At 36.5% G+C, this 19,766-nt stretch overlaps 1 non-coding gene across 1 annotated transcript; it reads left to right on the forward strand.

Annotated features, from left to right (window-relative positions):
* Positions 1-1,976: 1,976 nt before the first annotated feature.
* LOC115601420 lies at positions 1,977-2,133 on the forward strand. The gene has a single exon (XR_003989341.1). It is a non-coding gene; the product is annotated as a U1 spliceosomal RNA (small nuclear RNA).
* Positions 2,134-19,766: the final 17,633 nt, after the last annotated feature.

Consider the following 19,766-nt stretch of genomic DNA (forward strand, 5'->3'; position numbering starts at 1 on the left):
ACCAAGGGCTAAGCATTATGACATGCAGGATTTATGAGGAGAAAAAAATATTTAGATTGCTGCTCAGATGAAAAGAGATCAATTGCTGTTCATAGCTCACAAAGGCAGGTGATACTTAGACAAAATATTGGACACATGCTGTGCCATAAACAGGAATGCAAATGTTTCTGTCACATAAAATATAGGTGAAGTATGGTGGTATTACTCTCTGCACCTCAATATATTAGTCCACCAGAAGGTACAAAGACAAATTAAAAGGTTGCTAAGGAAAAGACTATCTTACTAACTACTGATTAGATTAGTTTAACGGCCTAGATACAAAACATCTTTTTAAAAAAACAAATTCATAGCTAAATAAGAGTCATTCGATCCCAATGTTAGCGAGAGGGAAGGTTTGCTATGTAACATTTCTAATAGAAATATCCACATTACTTTATTTTAGAAGATACCCAGTCAGAGAGACAGGAGTGTTCTCCTCATGGGATGCAGGTTAGTAGCTAGTTGCAGGACTCCTGCAATGTAGTTCTGGTGTAGTTTCTGTAACAAGCTTTTTACTTCCAAACGCTAGACTACACCAATGAAGGGGCTCTTGGCTGAGTTCTCAAGAAATATATATACCTCAGGTTATGCCCCTCAACTCTCCTTTCTCCACTGTTACCCTTCTTAGCTACTAAAAGCAGTTTCATGTCATTGGCTCTCACTGAACACTTTTGTGTATTTCATGATGAAATGTCTCTGTTTCTAGCCCAAGCAAAACAACTGTTAAAAACATCCTGGATATACGTTATATGTTGACTACATCCTTTCTACATAATTTCATATTTGGTACATATTCTCAGTTGCCACTGTGAGCAATGCCTGGTATCTGTAGGCTTCCTGTGGAATAGGATACAGATCTACAAATAAACCACTTGTCTGCATAGCATCTCAATTTCTAGATGCTTGCAGTAATTAAAGTACTCACCTGGCAGGGGAGTGTGAGAGATCTATCTGAAATCAGACTCCACTGTCCATTGTCCCAAAGATTGGTATGAAAAGCTGAGATGGAATTCCACCTATCTTTTGTCTCAGACATGAGTGGGAGGAGTTGAGATAAGACTCCAATATCCATTTTCTGAGAGATGGGCGTGAGGAGCTGAACTGGGGTTCCACCATCCACTGCTTGAGGAAGGAGTGGGAAACAGCTGAGATAAAACTCTTTCATCCATTACCTCAAGGATTGGTGTGAGGAATTGAACTGGGACTCCACCGACCATTGTCTCAGAGTTGGGTGTGAGGAGTTAAGACTCTTCCATCCATTGCCTGGCAGAAGGCAGTGAGGAACTGAACTGGGACTCCACCATCCACTGCCTGAGGGAGGAGTGGGAAAGAGCTGAGACTCTTCCATCCATTACCTTGAGGATTGGTATGAGGTATTACTGTCCATTATCCCAGGAATTGCTGCAGACGTGTAGTTGAAAAGATGACTGCAAGATCATCGAAACTGGTCCACCAGGAATGTGTAATACGTGACATGAAGAACATAGGTACTCCCCCTCAACTCATTATAAAAGGGGGAGTAAGACATTGTCAAAATAGGTACCTTCAAGGGGACGACTCCAGAAGGACACCTCCATGAGGACACCCGCCTTGGATGGCTATTACGGACTCTTGGGGGACACTCTTCTCCGATACGACTATGAACCCTGCAGAACTCCCACCACCGACGACGATGACAACAGGTCCCTGGGACACCACTGCATCCACAGTGGTGACTATCTCTCTCTCTGCACCCCAAATCCTTGCTTCATTTTCTACCCTTTTTCTAATCTGTACTATCGCTATCCCCTTTATTACAATAAATTCCCTTTTTTATAATAATTGTCTTTTTGTAATAAATGTACTAATCGATTACAGTACTTGACCTCATTTGCATCTTAATTTCACTCTTGGGATCATGAACTGAAACAGGGTCCGGCACTGGCTTTTCTCCAGTTGGACCCTGACAGGAAGACACCATGATCAAGCAGGTGGTTTTCCAAGGTGGAGTTTCATCCACTGTACTCAGGTGTGCTGACCCCTGTTACTTCCCTAAATGCAGAAAAGTCAACTGCATAATTTTTGGTAGTGGGTGACTGCATTTGCACTCTCACGTGAAAAGTCATAATACAAGAGGTAATGGTTTTAAACTGAAAAAGAGTAGATTTAGATTAGATATAAGGAAAAAAAATGCGTGTAAGATAGTGATAATCATTTTTGGTTTGTACCTCTTATTGTGAAGTTGGAAAAATGATCTGTTACCGAGTGTTTTGCTAAGTGTCCAAATGAAGTAAACTCATAGTTATCAAAATTACCTCAGTTTTTAATGTTGGCATCTGTGTTACTCTCTTAAAATATTCATAAATTAATTGATCGTTGGGAACAGAATGAGTGGGACTGTTCTGTGTTTTTTTCAAAAATCTTTATTAACATACTAATAAAAAAACAGGTTATACAAATAAAATATAGAGACTTTCAGAATAACAAAAAACCTGGTTTAGTTTCTTTGCCTAAGCCTAGTAAAAGAACAGTTTCTGAAACTACTCACTACTTGTGATATGATGACGAAAAGAAGGAAGTGAAGGCAACTGGGAAATTAACACACACACATGTGTATTTAAACGAACGTTATTTGGACAACGTTATTTCCTTGAGCTATGTCCTTAATGCCAGACACCCCACCCCACCCCCATTCTCCTAGATTGATTTATTGTCAGAGCAACCGTAAGTATAGTTTCATTAGGAATTCTGGCCAAATTATAGTCTATTCAGACCCCTGAATGAACTTGAGAGCTACCTGGAATCCTGACATGGCATTGTGCTGAAGCTCACATGGCACATTGCTTGAGCTGGATTAGTACACTGATTTTCAGGAGGAAATTTAACAGCTGACATACATCTTTGGTTTGGAACGCTTTCTAGCAGGAACTGAGCTCTTCAGAAATATTTACACATCTTTGTTGTTTGCTTAACGGATTTTTCCTCACTATCATTAAATAAAAGGGTAAAACAAGTGTGAGAATTTCAGTGACAAGTGGGTTTTTTGTTGTGGGTGGGGTTTTTTGTTTTTTTTCTGTCTCACAGCTGAACAGTTTCACATCTTTCTTTACCTTCTAGGTCGTCTCTCTGTCACTGGAATTTCTTTACCAGATAAACAAAATGAAACAAACACTCTGATCTATGCAGGTAAAACCACATTAGAATAATGCTGCAAGAACATTAAATCTGTGTACAGAAAGTGTAATCAAGCAGTTCATTCTGATGTTAGTGTATGCTTCAAGGATGCTGCATACGTATAGAACTCTTAATACTGCCTGAAGCCAAATGTTTTTTTTTTAACTGGTTGTCAAATCATTATGTTGAACTTCTCAATTTGATGACTTACTCATCAGCACAGTAAGGACGAAATTAAAGTGTCAATGCAGTTGACTAGCTCTCCTTCAACAGTAGGGCCTGGATGTTCATGTTGTTGTGCATTTCTGAAAATATTTATCCCTCATAATATTGTATTACCTAAGTCAGACCTCACAACTGTGTTTAAAACAATTAACACATATGTTCTCAGACACTGGTGTTCAAATTGTACTTTAGTAATTTGGAAATTTCCTTTCACTTCAATGTGTCTGAGCAATCTCTAATCTCCTCAGCTCTGCCCAACAATTTTTGATCAGAAGCTGAACCCTGGGAACTTTCTCAGCTTAACTCATCCTTGGCCAAAATTTTACAAAATTTGTCATCTCCAGCCCCCAAGCCCTACTGCAAATATTTCTTTAACAGTATATTGTACCATTTTCTCCTTGTTGCACTGAAACTTGGGCCTGATCAGTGCCTCGTCAGGGCTGTGGGTGCCGTCACATTTTTGACAGGACCTCTGTTGAAGAAGTACCTCTCCACTTATTTTGGAAATGCTCACAGGTTAAAACTGGGTTTAAACAATCTCTTTAAGAGGAGCCAGGCAGAATAGTGAGAGAAATTTATTAGTAAATCAAAAGTAAAAGAGAACTGTACACTGACTTCGTAAAGACAGTTAAGAAGTTGATACTTAGCAAAATATACGAGTTTTAGCCTGGATTTTAGATTGGGGTCCCCAGGAACAGCTACAGTAGTGTGAATAGGAAAACAGAAGTGTCATTATGATGTAGCTTTAAGCCTCCCAGAAGGAAGATCAAGTTGTAGTTAGCGATTGGCTTGGGAGACAGATGTTTATTCCCAGCTTTGCCCCAAATTTATGTAATCTAAAATTTTCTGTGGGGAACAGGTTTTTGTCAGTGAATACTCAACATTTCAGACACCCAGGAGATTTATCTAAAACACTGGCCTTTGCCTATCAATTTCCCCATGTGCTAAAAAGAGTTGGTGGATGCTGCAGAAATGCAAAGCCTCTATTTATTCTGTTTGACTGAATCTCAGATTTAATCAAAATGTAGGTGTTTGAACTCTGAAAATAGACCTAGCCAAGGTTTATTTTTCTTTCAAGATTTATTTTTCATTTTCTTCATCAATCAGGGGGTTACCACATCTCTGTTTTCTTCAGACCTGACTTCTTTTAAGGCAGTGGATTTTGCCCAAGATTTCAGATGCTCAGGCCATAGCTTCAGATCGCAGGGGCTCTAAACAGTCTAATAAACACTTGAGCTTGTTCACTCTGCATGGACAACCATCCTTACAGAACATGTAGAGGGGACCTGAAAAGTTTAAGAAGCATAAAATTTTACTGTTTCACCTGTAGAGAAGTTTTGTCTTTGAGGAGTAAACTGTATTTTTTCTGGATGGATCAGACTTACTGCACAGATATAGCTGAATGCGTAACATATAAAACTAGGTCTGGCACTTGCCACAAATGGGAGATGCAAATTTGACACTGTTTATGAACTCCTTGTGGCACCTACTGCAACTGCCGGCATCTCATCTTCAGTCCTGAGTCTTTATACAGAGCATATGAAGAAACTACCCACATTCCAGTGTAGTCAAAATTAGGCAGGAAGAATGAGAGGGAAGCCCGGTGTAAGGTAAGAGAAGTGAGTTGTAATCCACCTGGAGCTTTCCTCAGCTGTTTGCATAGAAAAATTTTACTATAAGAAAAACCAAAAACCAAACCAAACCCTGGGCTTTACGAAGAATGTGACTTTATATCTTGTGATAGCTTCTGCTTTCCATAGAGTACCAGTAACAGATGTGTTAGCTAGTCTATAACCCCTCGAAATCAGAATTTTTGCCACTGTTGTACCTATCTGTCAGAGTCTAAGAAGGCCTGTACAGCCAAAAAAATGTACAGATGCAGAAAAAATACACCAGGAAAAAAAATAAAGGACATGATGTCCTCTTTATTCCTGTTCTAAAGTTTATTGCGTAAGCAGGGCACTGCAGTGCCTTCTTGTCAAGGCAAAACCAAGTAATTGGTTGTCATCAGGAATTCACTGACATGTCTGTAAATAGCAGGTATGGTACCACCAATGTCTTTGTCACAGATGCATTCCCCTCAAAATCCCTTCGTTGGAACCCAATAAGGTTTGTTCTAATCCTCAGCTGGGAAATTCAGGCTCTGAAGTGGGAGAGCACCGCTTTGGAGGTGGAAGTTCCATCTGTGCTGCTGTCTTGATGTTACTTTGTAGTCTGCAGCTCTGAAAATGAAATCTGCATTAATTCTCATTAATTCTTACGTCTACTAGTTCTTACTAGTAGAACTCAATGACAAGTCTTGGAGACAGCAGGATTTGTTCTGTTGTTTTGATTGAACAGGTATTTTTGTATATAGAAGCAGGCAGAAAGAGTGTCTTTGAAACTGAATCTGTTGTGTGTTGTGTGTGTTCCCCCACCCCAAGAACCCCAGGCTTATTAGCCAGCTGGTAGAGACACACAGTTCCACTTTCCACAGAGGAAGTCTCCTGAGACAGGTCCTGAGATGTCTTCTGTGATGGGAAACCACGCGAAAACTAACTTCTTGGTAAATCACAGATTAACCTTCTGAAGGTTACCTTACACAGCTGGTTAGTTAGCTCATCTTACACAGCTGGTAATTGCCTGTGAAGCATATGTACTTACTTCTAAGTATGCTTATTTCACATAAACAAAATGTGGACGAGAATGTTAAACAGGAATCCATTATGATTTTCTTACATCTGTAGGTTGTTACTATTTTTGCAGTTGCTTTTTAAATACTATCCATAATACTGCCCAAAGAACCAAAATAAAAAAGCAAAAAAGGCCTTTCTGCAGGTGTCAAGGAATTCCCTAATTTTTTTTCATCACATCTTGTAATTTCCATGATTAACGTTCTACACTTTTCTGAAGGAAATGAAATAAAGGTGTTGGCAATAAAATTTGCTGCAGTTTGCCGAATTTCTATTTGGTATGTTAGTTGGGATTTATTTTCCAATTACACTGAAAACATGCTTGTCTTCCGTTGTTATGACTAACACAGAAAAAGAAAAGAAACCCAATTAGAAAGAAAACTGAACATTAATATTATGATATATATTGTGCAAGATTTAATTTCTCAAGTAATTCAAGTTGAGACGTGTAACTTAGATCTTTATTTTTCTTCAAAATTTAATTTAAATAAGCAATTATTAGGTTGCCTGAAGTATTCATGAGTCTTGTTTCCAGGTAAGTAAATGTCACATGTAGTTCTAATTCCTTTTGTGTGAAATGTGTATGCTTAACCAGGAATGTCTTAGGACATTTCAAGATGAATACAAACTTTTCACGTTTACATTTGTCACTGATAAGTAAGTTATGGAGGCTTATGCTGTGAATGAGAAAATTAGGCATGTCTATATAGGAACAGATAGTTTTGACATTTGTAACTAATGATAAAATACCCTGGCAACAATTCTTCATGCAGTACAAGATCCATAGTGCTTGATACATTCAATAATATCTAACTAGAAATTCTTGACAGGAATTGTCCTAAGGGAAAAAAAAGCAAAACAGCTCCAAATCTTCCAAATAATTCCTTCTTAACAACATGCAGGTTGGGAGTGGTGCTTGAGGGAAACAGAGAAAACAATGAAGCTATAGATTTCCTTATCAAAAGACAGTTCGTCACTTAAAAAAGAAAAAAGAATGTATGAGTCGAGATCTCTTGCCTTAGATCTTGAACCTCTTGCTGACAGATGTGACAGCTGAGGTTATTCAAAACTATCAGTCATTAAAGTATATGTGAAAGCAGAGATAAGAAAAGAGTTCCATATAATACAGGAACTGATATGTCTTTCAGTTTATTCTGTAGTTTTCAGAAGGCGTAATTTGCTACTTCAGTTCTAAGCTGGTGTAATTTAAATGGATAGAATCATACTGACAAAAATAGTAATGATTGTATTATCAATTATTGTATCAGTCTTAAAACTTCTTCAACTGTGAAAGCAATCTTTGAGAAAATTGTCGCTATGTTGTCTACTTAATTTGAAAAGATGCTTGACAAAAAAAAGAGAAAACAACATTTAATGAAATTAAAAAAGGATTTCTGTCTTCAGAGCCCATTTAAAAAATGAGGGTAGACTTTTCGTTGCTTTCATTTTTATGTAAAAATATGCCAAGTAAGTTAGGTAGTGCTGGTAATTTGGCAGCTGTGTGCTATTTGATACCCACTGTACCTGAATGTTGCTACTGATGTTTGAAATTCAAATTCAAGTTTGAATTTGAATGGAAGAAAATGCATGTCAGTAATACTGATCTTATAAACCTTGGATGTATCTTCAAAAAATGTTCAATGTGAAAAATAGAAAAATTACACTGATGCAATTTTTAGAAACTAAAATGGATCATATGCATTTTCATCCTGAAATAAAAGACAAAACCTACAATTAGTTGGCATTCAAAAATAAGATGCACACAGTGGGTTGCCTTGTTTTGATAATGGTTTACATTTTTTCCTGTTTCAATTATTGTGTAACTTTTCATGTTCATAATCAAAAATAAGCAACTAAAGAGAGTAAAATTAAACAGACTATTGCAGCGGAAGTGGTTGAATGGGACACTTTCAGATTTCTTTGTAGCTGTAGTATTGAAGTCTTTGCACCCACGTCACAATTGAACCTCAATAGGAGGGCATTAGATCAGATGATGGTGGTAGTCTCTGTCGTGATAAAAATATGATCACAAGATGATATGTAGATATGTAGCCGTACAGAATATTGCACCAAATCCCACATCTCAGATTCTGAAGTAAAGATATTTGCGATTTTCATTGCAGACTTGCATATACCATCTATTGTCAGCTCCACCCATATTGCCAGTCATGGCAGTGGTTAAATTAAGTGGCTGCACTACACCTGGTTGCTGTTCCAAGACAAGATACCTGTTTTCCTTTAACAGCCTTTTAGACTATGCTTTTCTGACAGATAATATTTTCCGATGTTCCTTCATGAGAACCTCAGCATATTATAATTTATTCTTGTTCTAGGACCATTGAATAATGATCATTGAAAATGAAGTTATGAAAATGCACAGCAGAAGTTCATTAGGAGAATATATGTGTATGTAGTGCTTTCGTACATATGTGTTGCAATTTTAGCAGTTTATTGATATGTTGTAAGATATTTTTTCTTAAATTTATTTGATTTTCCCGATTACAGCCACGTATCCCATTTAACCTTCAATTGAAAGCAAGCAAAATGACGGGACTGTAACAAAACCTGCATTTTTAATGGTGTATACAATTTTAAGAGTTTGGATGCCTTTACAGTCTAATGATAGATGTTTTATTTGGTAAGAGATGTAATTAGCCAGAGGATTAGCATAAATATGAACTAAACTCTATGTCATCTAAAAGAAGAATAACTCATTAGCCACAGGTTTAAATTCCCTGCATGATACTTTTAGTAGATAAGAAAGAAAATACTGAGGCAGTTGTGTCAGTTCAGGGATAGGATATTTGTTTTCAGTGCTGGTTATTTAGTTTCTGCTGCTGGAAGCGTGGAAGTTGAAAGTTAGAGAAAGAATAGAAAAGTTTATGTGTAAACTAATAGTGATTGCCCAGGTATTAATGACTGTATAGCATAATTTAAAATTGCAAGTTGCCTAAGTACTCTGAAGTCCGTGTTGATAGAAAGCATATGTTTCATAAAAATTTATGTATTTCACTATTAAATACATACAGCTAATTTTCATGCTTTTTGCACTTTCTTTGACAGATTCTGTGCGGAATAACATGCTGCTGTCTGGAAGAAGATGCCTGAGTGTCCTGCAAATTTATTTCTATATGTATTTTTAATGTATGGTTAGTATTAGTCAATACAAAGACAAAGAAAATTGATGTATGTCCATGTAAACTTCATAAGATTTCTTGTCCTTTCCGACCTAACTTACCTTCATTAGTGAAAGAAGCCACGCTGACTTTTTAAACTGATATGTCAAAACCGCGGCCTTCAAACCCACTGTTTTTTCCTTCTAATAAAAGACTAGTGAGCTACGTTAAGTTATTTCTCTTCTCCTAGCATCTCACAGTGCTCTGATAATCTGGAATTAAAGGAGCAGTTTATTTTTCCTCTTTATAATAAAACAAGAATAATGTTATCTCCCATTTCTACAGGGACAAGTCTGTACAGTCTCTGTTTTGTCAAAGAAAAAAAAAAAAAGCTTAATGTTCTAACAGTCTCATAATAAAGATAAAGGTATGGAAGGGATGTTTTCAAGGTACCTACTGGCAGAGAAGACTTTACATTGCTACCGATACACACTTGAAGTTGTCACAGGAAGAGAATTGCTCTAGTGATATGAATCTCAGCTATGCGTATTTCTGGTATTGATTTTATGTATGATGCTTGGTAAATGAATTAAACCGAGGACATGCAGGTCTCCTATTTTCTTGATTCTAAGTTTTTGAAATCAGCTTCGCTTCAGCTGAAATTTGGTTGCAAGTGAAATGGATAGAAATATGCTTATAGTCATACAAATATATATATACAAGCATATAGTTGACTTTAGCTGATCCTGTGCCTGGAGTTTAGAAGCACTGCTGGATATACAGAATACAGGCCTGAAGCTACTGTATGCTATACTTCATTATGTTTACACTGCAAAACATAGTACAGTGGGATCTACTGTACTGAAGGAGAACGATCATGCAGTATAGAACAGAGGCTGTTGTGCTGCAGAGCATTTCAATAAATTTAAGAACTAATTTCAAGATAATAAGTTTCAGGAACATTTTAGTTCATGTAATAGTTTAAGAATGATGTGATGCTTCAAATAATTTTTAAAGAGGATGTAAAAAACCATGTAAATGTTATAAGCTATTATTGAGGCATGCAAAGAGCTCAGGGAAAATAAACTAAATAAGTGATTTCCTAAAATATCTGAGTGTAATCTGTTGCAGGTTTTCTTTACTTTGAATGCATCACACACATTATTTTAACTATAAACTTAGTCCTGATAAGTTCCTCTCTTTCTGATCCATTCGAGATGCATTAGCTGTGTTTGCTAGGTCAATACAGGAAGATTCTTAGCCATGCTCTTTTAGTCATATTTTAGCACATGTGAAAGAGATAGCTCCAAGCAGCACTGAATTTGCATCCCTCTCTTTCTCTTTCCAATTCTTAAAATGAAGAGACATTCTAAAACAGGTAAGAAATTTAAGATCTGTCGGTATGTCTCCTACCATTAAAGAAAATATTTTTGAACTCTAAAAAAGATCGGAGGGAAACATAGCCTCCTGTGGTTAGAAATACTAATTTGTTTATGAGTTAATGGCATACTTAAGGTTAGGAGCTCTATAGGATTTGTTTATGTCTTTCCATGGTCATATATATACATATATATAAAATCACCTTGGTGAACATGGAGAGAGGAGAGAAAATAAGTCCATTAGACTCTAAAATTCCTGTCACTGTCTTTGGAGTAGAACCTGAGTAAGCTGAAGTGGCCAACTTGCTACCTTAATTTTAAGTGATGATGAAGAGGTATTTCTTGTCCTTTCACTATTCTGAGAAGAAGAGGTTCAGTAAAAAAATTCTTTCTTGCAGAGGCTTCTGTACGACAGAAATTGTTTTTAAATGAGGATATCTTACAGAATCACAATAAAAATGGCATTAAAGTTGCAGTAAAGCCAATAATATGTTCAGATGAATTCCTGAAGAACCATAGGAATTTATTTGCAGATGACACAGGTCTCTGACCAGTCAGCTTTTTGAGATTTATCTCACTCTCTGGGATTAAATTTGTAGACTACACACTAAACTCTGCATATTGTCTCTGAGACTGCTTGTAAGTAAACCAGCCATATATTTGCTTGGAGATTTCTTGTAATCCAGATAAAACTTTCTCTTCCACAGTATATGAACAATTTTTTTAAACTCTCTATATTCATCCATGACAACTGTTACAAATAGAGCTAACTTTAAACAAACAAACAAAAATCCAGCATGCCAAGAAGTAATAAACTAGCTGATTGATCGTTGTAGGCATAGGTTCCTTTTTATTTGTTTCTTCCATTTTGTGTAAAAAAGTGGATTTGGAGCTAACTTGCCTGCTATTCCCTTGCGTCAACACAATTTTACAATTATGTTGTACTAAAGATTAATATGATTCCACATGTAGATTCTACATTAATTTTTGCTGGAAATAAAAGGGTTTTTTTGAACCAACTAAAAAGATATGTACTCATCACCTCTGTCTTCTACCAAAAATATATGATAGAATTTTTTTAGTGATTTCAGCATTCATTCTTTCAATTAGGAGGCAATAGACACAGAATAATAATATCTGAGGAGGGTCTACAAGGATACTGGAGAGGGACTCTTCATCAGGGATTGTTGCGATGGGACAAGGGGTAATGGGTTTAAACTTAAACAGGGGAAGTTTAGGTTAGGTGTAAGGAAGAAGTTCTTTACTGTGGGGGTGGCAAGCAGTGGAACAGGATGCACAAAGAAGTGGTAAATGCTCCATCCCTGACAACGTTCAAGGCCAGGTTGGACAGAGCCTTGGGTGACATGGTCTTGTGTGAGGCGTCCCCTGTCCATGGCAGGGAGGTTAGAACTAAATTATCTTAAAGTCCTTTCCAACTCTAGCTATTCTATGATTTTATGATAATAAACATGTTACAAGTACATTTGAAAAAACCCTTAAAACCTAAAGTTTTCTGTAGTTGTTGGAAATTCTGAAGATTGTCAGGAGATAAAATTGTGACTAAATATCCTCTTACAACCTGATGCTTCTATCATTATAAAAGGGAAATTATGTTAAAGTTTGTCAGTTGTAAAGATAATTTCCACACAAACTGCTTAGTTTCTGGCTTTATCTGAAAACATTCAAGACATTCATTTTTTTCCAGAATTTCCTATAGGTTTAGTTTCCCTCTCCTTCTCCAGCCCCCCATGCCTCCAAATATGAGAATGCTATCTCTGCAAACTGGTAAATTTCTGCTTGATTTAAGTTCTTGGACTAAGATGGCAGAATGGAATAGGAACTGAAGACTTACATGAGAACTGTTCTTAGATTACTAAAATTCTGCAGGAACATGAATGAAAAAAAGATAGTTAATTTCTCTGAAGAGATGAAGAAATTAAACTGGTTTGGTTTTTCCTTTTTTTTTTTTTTTTTTCACTTGACTAGTGACCAAAAAGATTTCTGCTGTTTTTAGAGTCTGTTTATTCTATCTTGAAGTAAAGCAAAACTTAGTAAGATGTGCAAGTGTCTAATTAAATAAGGCTATGCAGGATAAGAACTGAAGGATTTTATTTAATAAAAAGGAAAGAAGGGACAGGGAATGTCACCTTTATTTTATGCATTAAGAAAATAAAGCACAATGGCACAATCTTACTTATTCTGGTTCAGGCCTCCTTCTTAACAGTAAGTGTCAGGAATTTCATGGTAGTCTGCTCAAAGAAAAAGTGTCTAAGAACTATAAGGGAGATTTAAATGTGGGGTATGATATAGTGCTTTGTTTCCCTCTGCAAGCAAGAGGATCTACTTTTAACTGAAATCAGAATCATTCATTGCAGATGGTGTTGAAGCACTTCATTAGAATCAAAATATTATTAAATGAGTACTGACTAAGCAAGATTGAACGTCAGATATAAATGACATGACATAAGGAAAATTTTTATTATTGTTAGATACTGTTCTTAGTTCATTCAAAATCACCAGAAAGTACTACCCAGTGGCCTCCAGGACTTGAAGCATTTGTTCCATTTTTCAGGAAGCAAGTGTTTTCCTTGAAGAGATGAGCTACTAATTTATGATTCCAAAGTGAAGCTGCATGGTCCTGGCTGATATGGTCTTTGCCTGGTTTATGTCTTTACTTCGTGTCCGGTGTTAGGGCAACAAATCTACCTACTCTATTTCAGTGATGATAGTAGTTTCTACTTCATTGGATGACATAATCAGTTGATATTCTGTGTTGTGTCCTTTAAGTCTGGAAAACCAACAAAAAAAGACTCTTCATGGTGAGCAAGATATAAATATTAGTACTGTAAACCAGGGAATCCAGCTTCTGCCACTGACTGGATATAAACTGGTTAGCCAAAGGGAATACATTTGTAATATTTCAATAGATATTAGTCACCTGCGATTAAATTATTTTCAGTGTTTACACGACAGCAGAGTAGTTTGCTTTTGCATAAGGCCTAGATCCTAACTGCAAGTTATGAGCAGGAGTAATGTTTAAGGTCACAAATTGAAATATTCATGACTTTATTTTCCTCCTCTTCCTATCCTTTCTCAGGAAAAGCACCCAGTCAGCTACCAGTTTTAGTGTAAGTTACGCTTCCCTTTTTTGTGTCAGTTGCATTGATTTTGTAAGGAGAGAGTAAATGAATTGGTTTCAGACAGCACCTATTGCTGTTCGCTTGCCATTCGCAGGAGGAGCCAGATAACTGGCACAGCTCTACTGTAATTCAGGGAAAGGTAGCATCTCTTATGTTAACCTTTGTTACCTTGTGGTTTAGACACTCTGAAGAGTAAAGGTGCTTTTGTTAAGCAAACATCAGAAGATGATTTGCCACAATGGCTAATTTAAGCAATAGGACATGCTGTAACTGAGTGACTTCTGTGAACAATCAGGCTGAATCTACTGTCCATCAGGATCTGTTTTCTCTCTAATAATGGCTTTCTAAACAGCTTAGGTCTATGCCAACATTAATTTATAGCTTTGGCATATGACTAAATAATTGATTATTATTTCTGCTTCTTCTGTGAAAAAAAGTGTTTGTATATTTGCATGCACTCTTGGTTTTGGCGCAGTTTTGAATTATCTCAAATATCTTAGACTAGATGTATACTACATGCCCTTTTTCTCCAAATAGTTTTGGGCAAGATTAAAAGCAACTTTCTGCTTTTGAAGTTTTATCAGGTTCTTGGAACAAAAATAAATTTTGGGTCATAATTAAGACTGTTAGTTCGCTATGGTCATTATCCCCATGACATAAGCTGAGACTTGTCTTCAGATGGTTTCGTATAAAAAGCACATTACCTACCTTTTCAGCCGGTCTTCTACTGAACATGAATTCTGTAAGTGTTTACATATTTGACCCAGTTTTAGTGTTGTCTTTTGTTTATTTTGTGTCTTTAAATAGCAGTTATTTAGAGTGTTAAACTGAAGAGCAAATCTGGCCAATAACACAAACTGCAGTCCTGTTTCCCTTTTTCCTTTTCTAACAACAATTTATTATTGTTTACTGTATCTGAGCATTTTGACTAGGACTTCTTTCCCTCTCCACCCTGCCCCAACCAGTGGTTTGTTTCATATCACTGTATTGTCAACACAGCTATTTCATATTTGAATACTTGCATGAGTGTTTAAGGATGAAATTTGCTTTTTAATTTTGAAGAAATGAAACATAATACATAACATTTTTCAAGGTGTTCACTTGGATTATCACAACTAACCTTAACCACTTGAGATTTCTGCATTCCTTTTCAATTGGCCTTCTTCATTATTTTTGTTGTTGCTATCTACCTTCTCTAAATCTCTTTCCTCTGTGCTCAGGCTGCTGCACTTACTGCTTGGATCTAAACATATAGCTCTTATACCATAAGAACATCTTTTGAACTACAAGTTAAAGAAATGAAGAAATGTGTTGTTTGACAAATGTTTATTCTTAGCATGACATGATGAGTTTTCAAGGAGTGTTTTTATCATTCCTACTCTCAGAAGAAGCTAAAAAACCATCCTGACATTGTTACATGGATTTTGGTTATAAAAAACCAAACCAAACCAAACCAAAGCAAAAAAACAAAAACAAAAACAAAAAAACCACCACCATCACCACCAAAAACCCACAAAAAAACCCCAAAAACACCAAACCCCACAAAAACTAAAAAACAAACAAAAATAAAACCCCACCAAAATCAAAAACAAACCCTGAAATGGACTGTGCAGAGATAAAATAAATGTATTAAGAGTCATTTCTGTATAACTGTACTATGCTGAACTAACAAGAGTTGTTCCATTTCATGACTAATGTCACCACTCAATTGTATTATTCCTCCTTTACTATTTTACTCCTTTGCTTTCTCATAACTGAATCAACATTTTGACCCAGGCAGCCATAGAAGACTGAGCTGAACTCTCTCAGACTGTCACTCATAATCTCTGTATAACACCATCTCAGAAGAGAGAACTACAGATTTAACCCAGTGAGAAAGCCCATCCCTTACTGCTTACTAGTACAGTTTACAGTCACTAATAACTCATATGAAACTGTGTGAAATGATAGAGATTAATGGAGAGTCATTGTACTGCATCTGGTCCTTTCTGCAAATGTGACAATGTGACATTTTTTGTGTCATTAATCTAACCAAATCCAGTGGGGACTTTCTGGGGCTCTACATTAGGCTGCAAAAGTGGAAGAAAGGTCAGAGCATGTCTATGACACTGTTCTAGGTATTCAAACAATATCTCACAATCTGTTATTCTGATACAACCCAGCAAGCTCAGCCACGCATTGTAAGAGGAGGTAAAGACCTACCATGCTGATGGCAAAGTTTGGAGAAATCTCCTTACCCATTATTCAGCCACAGGACGATTTTGAGATTTTTCTACTCTGAAACAGTTGCAGTGCTAATGCTAATGCTAATGTTAATGCTAATAATAATAATAACAATAATAATAATAGTAGTAGTAGTAATAACAAGTTCTAATCTTGGTTTTCAGAAGAAAAAATGGTTTTGGCCTCCTGCTGCTGTAAAGCCAGGCAGCTAATACCAGTATCTTGGCAAATGTTGGGATATTGTCTTATAAGCACATTTGTTGCACCCTACTGATCTTTTTTGAAGAAAAAATAAAGAGGAGATCAGGCAGCTGTTTTCATCTTCAGCATTTTCAGTGCTAATCACTGCAGTCTCTAGCAGATTCACTGTTGTATCCAGCCATATGGTTGAATAGTTCAGCCTTGGATCTGTTTTATAGAGTAGATATTTAATTGCTGTTGCCTAGGCTGTGGGACTCAAAAGCTTACCTTGAAGACCACTTTGTCCATTAGATTTTCATTACCGAAACATTAAAAAATTTCAATACATCAAAACTAGTTGTTGATGTTGACAAAGGCTCATTGAATGTCTGCTTCAGCCCCATATGTAATTTTAAATTCTATTTCATTTTAATTATGTATGAAATTATAACCAAATGAAACAGATGAATCAAGTATATAGGGACATTACTGTTTTGGGTTTTATTTTTAATATTGTCAGTGGATTATTAGATCATAATAACATGAAATATACTTTATACAAAGTCACTTTCTTGGTCATTGTGTAGTCTGCTTTATCGTACAGCTGCTCTGAGCTGCTGGAATAAGGCAGATAATCTCCTCTAGCTTCACCAAATTATTTCTTCTTTTTAGGTATGGAGTTGAAATCCTTGTGTGAAATTTATGAACCTCAATTGGGGATGAAGAATAAAAGCGTTTGTGAAAGCAAGCACAGTGCTCTAAGTACTGGGCTTCTGGAAGCAGCCTAAAATCTAATTTTGATAGAATTAATTTCTCAGGGGAATAATTCCATGTTATGCATACTCTCAGAAAAAAAAAATAATGAAAAATTGTGTTCCCATCTATTCATGTATGTGCATGCATCCTCAAATGACCATGTAAACACGCAAGGATTGGGTCACCTGTGAGAAACTCTCACAGCACTGTTTCTTTGGAACATCTGCTGGCAAGACTGGAAAGGAATGCAGATGACAGGTGACTTTTTTTGATTAACATACTTGTCTTTATAAATTTGTGCCTTCAGATACAGGGGACACAGAGTTTAAACTTTTCTGTCTTCCTTTCCTCTTGACTTGACCTTGAAATATGTCTGGTAAAATCTCCCAGAAGGAAAACCAATCCAAGTTTCATCATTCCAATGTGAATTCTTCTTCCAAATAAAACATTGGATTCTGTGGATTTGTTCAGTTGGTTTGATGGGGGTTTTTGTTACTGCTTTCAAACCCTATTAGAGAGGGATCTCTTTAGGCCCTGAATTTTTATGCAAAATGTTCAACATTAAGGTCTAAGTATCAGCCATTTGGAGCGTTTACACAGGCTGTAATGTTAAAATATTTTTTTCTGAATTAAACAGTACTAATGAAGTTCTTTCAAAACCAAAGTAAACACTATATTTATATATAGGCATCAGTGTAATCAATCTGTATTTAATTAGCATAACAATTCATTGACTACTTATATCCCATTTATGTCACTGGGAAGGCACTGGGATATGAAACAAATGCAAACATGATGATTTATTCTGTTAAAGAAACATGTTGAGACATGGCTTGAGCTGTCTGTACAGATATTTTGCTGTTAAGGTTTTATCTGGGGAATGAAAAATGTCTCTCTTCTCATTGCTTTAACAATCTTTTAGATTTGAGTGGCAAGTATGAGGTGAGCTATCTCTGTGTGCTGATTTGACCGCTTACTACAATTGCTATAAGATTGAAGAGGGTCCTTCTGAGATGAGAATAGTTTATTCTTCCTGTTATTTGGAACTAGAATTCTAACATGTTACTCAAATGAGTATGAGGAAACATAGATTTATTTTTCATTGTTTTCATTATAAGGTTTTATAAATGGGCAGTTAAAGTGGATACAACAGTTATTGACTGGGCGTATACCAAATTACTGAAGAGGAGTCTTGGCAGATTTTCAAGCTGTCTACAGTACTCCTAGGTTGAGTAGGAGCCCTACTATCATGGTATGTGCAGAAACTTTATATTATAGAAGAAACTCACCAACACAGATGTGTACATTAGTCATACTTTAGTAAATCAGAATAAGAAAGTACAATGGAAAATGGCTTCTTTGAAACTAAGATGGAATTTAGATATTTCACTGTTCCATCTCTGGTACACAAATTCCAAATAACTGAGATTTAAAATCCCTGTTGAGCTACTGCCTGCTGTTGGTCATTCCCACGTCTCTTCATGTACCATTAAAATTTCTGTTAGCAAGTTCTCAACTGAAAATGTTCATGTGTTCCTTTGTTGTAATATCCTTCTGTGGGGCTTTATCTGGGAGCTGTTTCTGTATCACTCTTAACTTTACTGGTCTTTATACGACATTATCACAACATCTAAGTAATATCTCCATTATTAAATTAGTAGGAACAGAATCTTTTCTGATAGAAAATGTTTCCTTCACTAATAACTTTACTACTCCCCTGTCGAAAGCCTACCTCCTGTCTGTTGCTGGAGCTGGGCTATCTTGTTGATAAAGACAGCGTATTCATCTCAAAACACTATGCTTGTTTTGCCATCCTTATTCTGACTAAAAAATACTTCCCTCACTTTTCTCCTTGTGTTCATATCTTTGTATTCTGGGGTTATTCAGGAGACTACTCAAGTTATCAAAAATTACAATATCTCTGACCGGCAAATAAGAACAGCCTGTTTTCCTTAATGATTTATGAATGAGACAGTGGTCTGACTGCAGTGAAATCTAACTCTCTGAGCCCTGTGCCTTATGTCTTATTTATGCAGTATATTCATATCTAGGATAAAATGCCTCATGTCAAAAATAGGCTGGTTAAGGAGATCAGTTGATCTTGTGCATGCAGAGATTTTTCTGACTTATTATAGCTTCTCACTGTAGGTTTTCTGATTTTTATTGAATTTTTTCTTTTTTTTTTTTCTTTTTCTTGGGGGGAATGCAGGGAATTGACTTACAGAAGAAGAGTAAAACATCTTGCTAATGGAAAGAAAACAGGACAAAGTCATGGATCCGTAGAATCAGAGAACAGTCCAGGTTGGAAAGGATCTTGAAAAATCATCTTGCCCAATCTTTCATGGGAAACGGAGCCTAAACAAGATTATCCAGCACCCTGTCCAATTGCATACCAAAAATCTTTAGTGGTGGCAACTCCAGCATGTCCCTGGGGATGTTGTTCCAGTGATTGATGGTTCTCACTAAAAAAGAAAGTTTCTTATATCAAGACTAATTCTCTCCCAATGCAGTTTGTACCTTCTTGCTCCTTGTCTTTTCCATGTGGGTCCTTGTGAAAAGAGATCCTGAATCCTTTCTGCATATGCCCTTCGAGTACGGGAATACTGTGGTCCACCCTGAGCCTTCTATTCTGCAGGGAAAAAAAACCTAACTCCTTTAGTCTTTCTTCATAGGGAATTCACTCCAGCCTGTGATCGTCTTTGTGGCTCTCATTTTGTCCCTGTGCAGTCTGTCTGCAGAATTGTGGGGACCAGAACTGGACACTATACTCTGGATGCATCATGACAAGCACTGAGTAGATCAGGATGATCATATTCTATCTGTGCTAATAATGCCCCTGAAGATGCAGCCCAGGATCTGACTTGCCTTCGTTGCTGCAGCGGT

Source organism: Strigops habroptila, chromosome Z (assembly GCF_004027225.2).
Source record: "Strigops habroptila isolate Jane chromosome Z, bStrHab1.2.pri, whole genome shotgun sequence".
Lineage (NCBI taxonomy): Eukaryota > Metazoa > Chordata > Aves > Psittaciformes > Psittacidae > Strigops > Strigops habroptila.